Source organism: Herpailurus yagouaroundi, unplaced genomic scaffold (genome assembly GCF_014898765.1).
Source record: "Herpailurus yagouaroundi ecotype Mexico unplaced genomic scaffold, PumYag 140, whole genome shotgun sequence".
Classification (NCBI taxonomy): domain Eukaryota; kingdom Metazoa; phylum Chordata; class Mammalia; order Carnivora; family Felidae; genus Herpailurus; species Herpailurus yagouaroundi.
In genome coordinates, this window is record NW_024412395.1 from 95,887,212 (window position 1) to 95,893,591 (window position 6,380).

Sequence of the window (6,380 nt, forward strand, 5' to 3'; positions counted from 1 at the left end):
AAACATCATAGTGAAAATCGCAGAAAACCAAAGGCAAAAAAAAAAAAAAAAAAAAGATTACAATTGAGCCTTGAACACATGGGGTGAGGGGCTTTGACTTCCTGTGCAGTTGAAAATCCGAGTGTAACTTTTGACTGCTCCAAAAGTTAACTAATACCCTCCTGTTGACTGGAAGCCTTACCAATAACACAAACAGCCAATTAACACATATTTTGTATGTTATTTTTATTATATAGTTTTTTAAAATGTTTATTTATTTTTGAGAGAGAGTGTGAGAGAGGAAGGGGCAGAGAGAGAGGGAGACACAGAATCCAAAGCAGGCTCCAGGCTCTGACTTGTCAGTGCAGAGCCTGACGCCGGGCTTGAACTCATGAACTGTGAGATCATGACCTGAGCTGAAGTTGGATGCTCAACCGACTGAGCCACCTGGGCGCCCCTTAATATATACTGTATCCTTACAATAATACCCAAATTTTCTTAATTTTTTCAATATTTCTATGCTATGTGGTTTGTGAGTTTTTTCAAATTGCCATAAATCTCCAAAAAATTTTCCAATATATCTATTGAAAAAAATTCACAAATAATCAAACCCACACAGTTCAAACCTATGTTGTTCAAGGGTCAAATATACTTTCTTTTTTTTTTTAACTTGTTTTATTTTTTATTTTTTATAAATTTACATCCAAATTAGTTAGCATATAGTGCAACAATGATTTCAGGAGTAGATTCCTTAGTGCCCCTTATCCATTTAGCCCATTCCCCTCCCACAACCCCTCCAGTAATCCTGTTTGTTCTCCATATTTAAGAGTCTCTTATGTTTTGTCCCCCTCCCTGTTTTTATATTATTTTTGTTTCCCTTCCCTATGTTCATCTGTTTTGTCTCTTAACGTCCTCATATGAGTGAAGTCATATGATATTTGTCTTTCTCTGACTAATTTCACTTAGCATAATACCCTCCAGTTCCACCCACGTAGTTGCAAATGGCAAGATTTCATTCTTTTTGATTGCTGAGTAATATTCCATTGTGTATATATATATATATATATATATATATATACCACATCTTCTTTATCCATTCATCCATTGATGGACATTTGGGCTCTTTCCATACTTTGGCTGTTGTTGATAGTGCTGCTATAAACATTGGGGTGCATGTGTCCCCTCAAAACAGCACACCTGTATCCCTTGGATAAATGCCTAGTAGTGCAATTGCTGGGTCGTAGGGTAGTTCTATTTTTAGTTTTTTGAGGAAACTCCATACTTTTTTCCAGAGTGGCTGTACCAGCTTGCATTCCCACAAATATACTTTCAAGGAAATAACAGTCTAATACCTAACTTCTCAATATAAAGTGGAAACCCAGACGACGGTAGAATATCTTCAGTGTGCTGAAAGAAACTTCCAACTTACAATGTTACACAAAAAGAAAATTTACAAAGAAAATGAAAAATGTCTTGTATGACGGACAAAAACAGGGGGCTCATCACCTCAGTAAAGGAAATTTTTAGGGAACATGTGTCAGAAAGAAAATGATCCTACAGAGTAGATCTGAGACTTCATAAGGTATAAACATCAAGGAAAGTGGTAAAAATGTAGATAAATGTAAATTAATCATAACTGCAAAAAAAAGAGAGAGAGAGAGAGAGAGAGAGAGAGAGAGAAAGGGATAAGGATTATAATGTCCTGTGGGGTTAGAATTAAAAGTGGTGAAAAATGGAGTACCTGAAACATTTGAAAATCCTTGTATTATCTGGGAAGAGGAAATGTTTGGGGTTTTGATTAGCTTTAGATTTTGATATATTAATCATGAATGCTTTAATGTCTATAAAAACAATACAAATATGATTAATAAGTAAAAGAAGAAGAAACTGAAAGATTGGGAGAGAGAGAGAAAGAAAAGAAACAAAAAACAGAGAGAGAGAGAGAGGGAGAGAAAAGAAACAACAGAACAGGCAGGACAAACAGAAAGCACAAAACATTTAGGAGAATAAATATAAATAAGAGTGAGACTTTCCTGGCCCCAAGAGGAGACAGAGATGTCTTGATTTGGCAGGAAGACAAGAATCATATGGGAAACAAGGGTGAGCAGAGGTGGGCTCTTTAGGAAGGAGAGCTCTGCCCTCTACACCCTCACCCCCATTTGGTTTTTTGGGATCTGAGAGCAGATGTGGTCTGTGCCTCCCGAGAGAATCCAGAGTAGAAAGGGATACATGGTGTATGTGGGGACACAGGACCTTACAGTGCTCCCCCAGACCCAGCACAGTAAAGGGGCGGCAAAATGATCCTACCACCCAAGAGCAATGCAGGAGGGGACCAAGCTTTTGAAAATTATATAACATTTCCTATGACCCAGCATAGCATCCACACAGCAAGAATGTTTATTGTGTGCCCAAGAGTGGGACAGAAGTTGAGAGAGAGAGAGAGAGAGAGAGAGAGAGAGAGAGAGAGAGAGAGAGATTGCTGTTGGGAATGAGGGACAGCACAACAGTGACCTGTCCACCCCACCAACTAAGGACCAGATGGCTTTGATGGGTGCCTCAGTGGATGCTGGGTGGAAAGATGATGTCTGGGGACCAAGTACCTATTCTCACACCCCAAAGCTCAGCCTTTACAGAAGTGCATGGGAATTTAGACACAACCCCAGGGGAGCTGAGGAGACTCTGATTTAATTGAGATTAAATGTCTCAGAGGGTAAGCTGTATCAGTCGGGATGGTTTCAGACACAAGTAATAGAAAACTCAATTCAAGTTGGTTTAAACAAGATGGAGACTTATTGATTCACTTAACAATTTTATTGATTCTGGTTGATTTAATCCAATGGCTCTGAAATATTTTTCTTTTGATTCTCTTACCTCTCCTTTCCTCTGGTGCCAGCTGTAGGTATTAAGGGAATGGAAGCAATTCTGGGTCCTTTATCCATGGCCGACAACATCCAGAAGAAAAGACAACATTTTTCATTTTTTCCTGTCCTTTCTTCTAAGAGAGGGAAACATCTTCCAAAAGCCCTTGGAAAACTTGTTTCTTTTTTTTTTTTAATGTTTATTTATTTATTTATCTTTGAGAGAGAGTTGGGGGGCAGAGAGAGAGAGGAAGACAGAGTATCCCAAGCAGGCTCTGCTCTGTCAGCACAGAACCCCCTGTGGGGCTCGAACTCACAAACTGTGAGATCATGACCTGAGCTGAAATCAAGAATAGGACGCTTGGGGCGCCTGGGTGGCGCAGTCGGTTAAGCGTCCGACTTCAGCCAGGTCACGATCTCGCGGTCCGTGAGTTCGAGCCCCGCGTCAGGCTCTGGGCTGATGGCTCAGAGCCTGGAGCCTGTTTCCGATTCTGTGTCTCCCTCTCTCTCTGCCCCTCCCCCGTTCATGCTCTGTCTCTCTCTGTCCCAAAAATAAATAAACGTTAAAAAAATTTTTTTAAAAAAAAAAAATAAAAAAAGAATAGGACGCTTAACCAACGGACCCACCCAGGTGCCCCTGTTTGTTTCTCATTAGCCCAAGCTGAGCCATGTGCGCATTCCAGAACCAGTCTCCATCATTGACAGAATAGATTTGACTGAGATTAATCAGGGGTCATCCTCAACTGAAGTCAATTCTCCCAGTTGCATGGCTAGCCCAAACGAGGAGGAATAGAATGGCTATTACAGAACCACCAGAACCACAGTCTTCCCCTGCAGCTGCCCAATAAGCATATACATACTTCAGGCCATGTTACAGGCCACTTCAGACATCCCTGTGTCTAAATGACATGCACTCGTGCCCTTCTGAAATAGTACCACCTACACTTCATCTAGTTATGTATCCAGTGGCAAATCCAGGATCTCCGGGAGACGTGCAGACCTCTCCATCACATCAGTAATGTGCACCTAGATGTAAAAGAAAATGGGTAGGGGGATGAAGTGACCACTTCTGGTTGTGTGAGCTTGGAAAACTCTGACTCTGGTGCCCTCATGTATTAAATGAGAATAATAATGTCTGCTATGCAGGTTGTGAGGCTGGTTTAAATTGAAATCGTGACAAAAATAAACCAAGGAGAGCTGTGTATATTTATATCCCAGCTGCTGATCTGATCCATAATAAAGGTGTCACGTTTGCAGCTAATGTGCCAAAGTTCTGCAGCTCAAAGTGATCGCCTTTTGATTAGCAAAAAAAAAAAAAAAAAAAAAAAAAAATCTCTGCTCTTTTCCCCTGGGACTAACCCTCTTCCTTACCAATTCCTTCTAGGAGGTTGAACACGTTCTGCACATTGTGAGATCCGTTATGCTGGGCTGCAGTCTCACTGCCATGCTGCCCTCTGCACTTGGCATCCTTCTCTTTGTTGACTGAGGCCACCCTACTGTCCACACCACTGCCTGTGCCATTTCCTTATTGCTCTGACCACAGACCTCTGTGGCTTCTGTCCCTCTCTTTGGCCAACAGAACCTTTCCATCTACTTCTTCAGATTAGCTATTTCAAAACCCAAGCTGCTGGCCTCAAGTAATACCCTTCATTCCCTTGCACCACAGCTTCCCCATTTTCAGAATCTCAGAGTGTGGAGGGGGATATGGATGATGGTCATGTGTAGCCTCACTTCCCGCCTGGATTCACAGCATCCTCCAACATCTTGACCCTACTGCCCTCTCCCAGATTTCTTTCACACAGTAATTTATCTTGGGGACCTATTAATGATCTCATTCTCTCTTTCGTTTCCTCCCTCAGTGTTATGTTCTTCATAAAATCCCAGTCCAACAACTGTACATGTTTAAATAACAATAATAAGCCAGGTTCAAGTTCTCTCCTACATAGTCCCTGAGTAGTATGCACACTTGAATGGGTATCTTTCCTAAAATGCCCTGGTTTACCTAGAGGCCACAGAGAACCTTTGAGAAGAGTCTGGGTCTCAATAGAGCTCCTGCTCTGCCCAGCCAAGAAATGTTACCACACTAGCCGTGTGACTATCAGCAAATCACTTGCTTTCTTTGAGGCTTGATTTCCACATCCCTGTAATGACTAAAGCAGGGCTGAAAGGGGAATATATAGCAAAAGTATTTTGCAGAGTATTTTTGCAGAAAAGGGGGAAGGAAAAAGATGGGAAACATATTTTAGTAATAGAAAGATATCCGGGACACATTGCTAAATGGAAAAAGCAAGATGCAATCATGTACATAATAATATGTACTACCTTTTGTATATGAAAGAGGGATTAGACTATACATTTATGTGCTTGATTCTGCACAAAGAAACACTAGTAGGATTACATGAAACAACAAAAGTGGTCATCCAAAAATAATACATTAAATGGATCACACGTCATGATCAAGTGGAATTTACCCAAGGATGCAAGAATGGTTCAACATCCACAAATGAGGCAATGACATAAATCACATTAACAAAATGAAGGATAGAAATCACATGATCATTTTAGTAGATGCAGAAAAACCACTTGACAAAATTCAACATCCATTTATGATAAAAATTCTCAACAAAGCTGGTATGGAGAGAGTATACATTAACATAATAGAGGCCATATGTGACAAGTCCACAACAAACATACTCAGTAGTGAAAAGCTAAAAAAAACCTTTTCTTCAAAGATCAGGAACAAGACAAGAATGCCTCTCTCACCTGCTTTACTCGACATAGTATTGGAAGTCTTGCCAGAGCAATTAGACAAGAAGAAGAAATAAAAGCCTTCCAAACTGGAAAGGAAGAAGTATAACTGTCACTATTTGCAGATGACATGATACTATATAGAGAAGACCCTAAAGACATCATCAAAAAACCATTAGAACTAATAAATGCATTCAGTAACATTGCAGTATACCGAATCAATACACAAAAATCTGTTGTATTTCTATACACTAATAATAAGCTATCAGAAAGAGAGATTAAGAAAACAATCTCATTTACAACTGCATACAAAAGAATAAAATACTTAGAAATAAATTTAAACCAAGAAGGTGAAGGACCTGTATACTGAAAACTAATGATATTAATGAAAGAAATTGAAGAGACATATATAAGTAGAAAGATATCCATATTCGTGGATTGGGAGAATCAATATTGCTAAATTGTCTATACTACTCTAAAAGTCTACAGATTCAATGAAATATCTATCAAAACCCTAATGGCCTTTCTTACAGAAATAGAACAAATAACCTTAAATTTTGTATGAAATCACAAAAGATCCTAAACAGCCAAAGCAATTGAGAAGTAAAGCTGGAGGCAACACACTACCTGATTCCAAACAATATTACAAAACCACAGTAACTAAATCAGTTTGGTATTGGTATAAAAACAGACATGTATATCCATGGAACAAACCAGAAAGCCCAGAAATAAACTCACATATATAGGGTCAAGAAATTTACAAAAAAGGAGCCAGGAATGTACAATGGAGAAAGA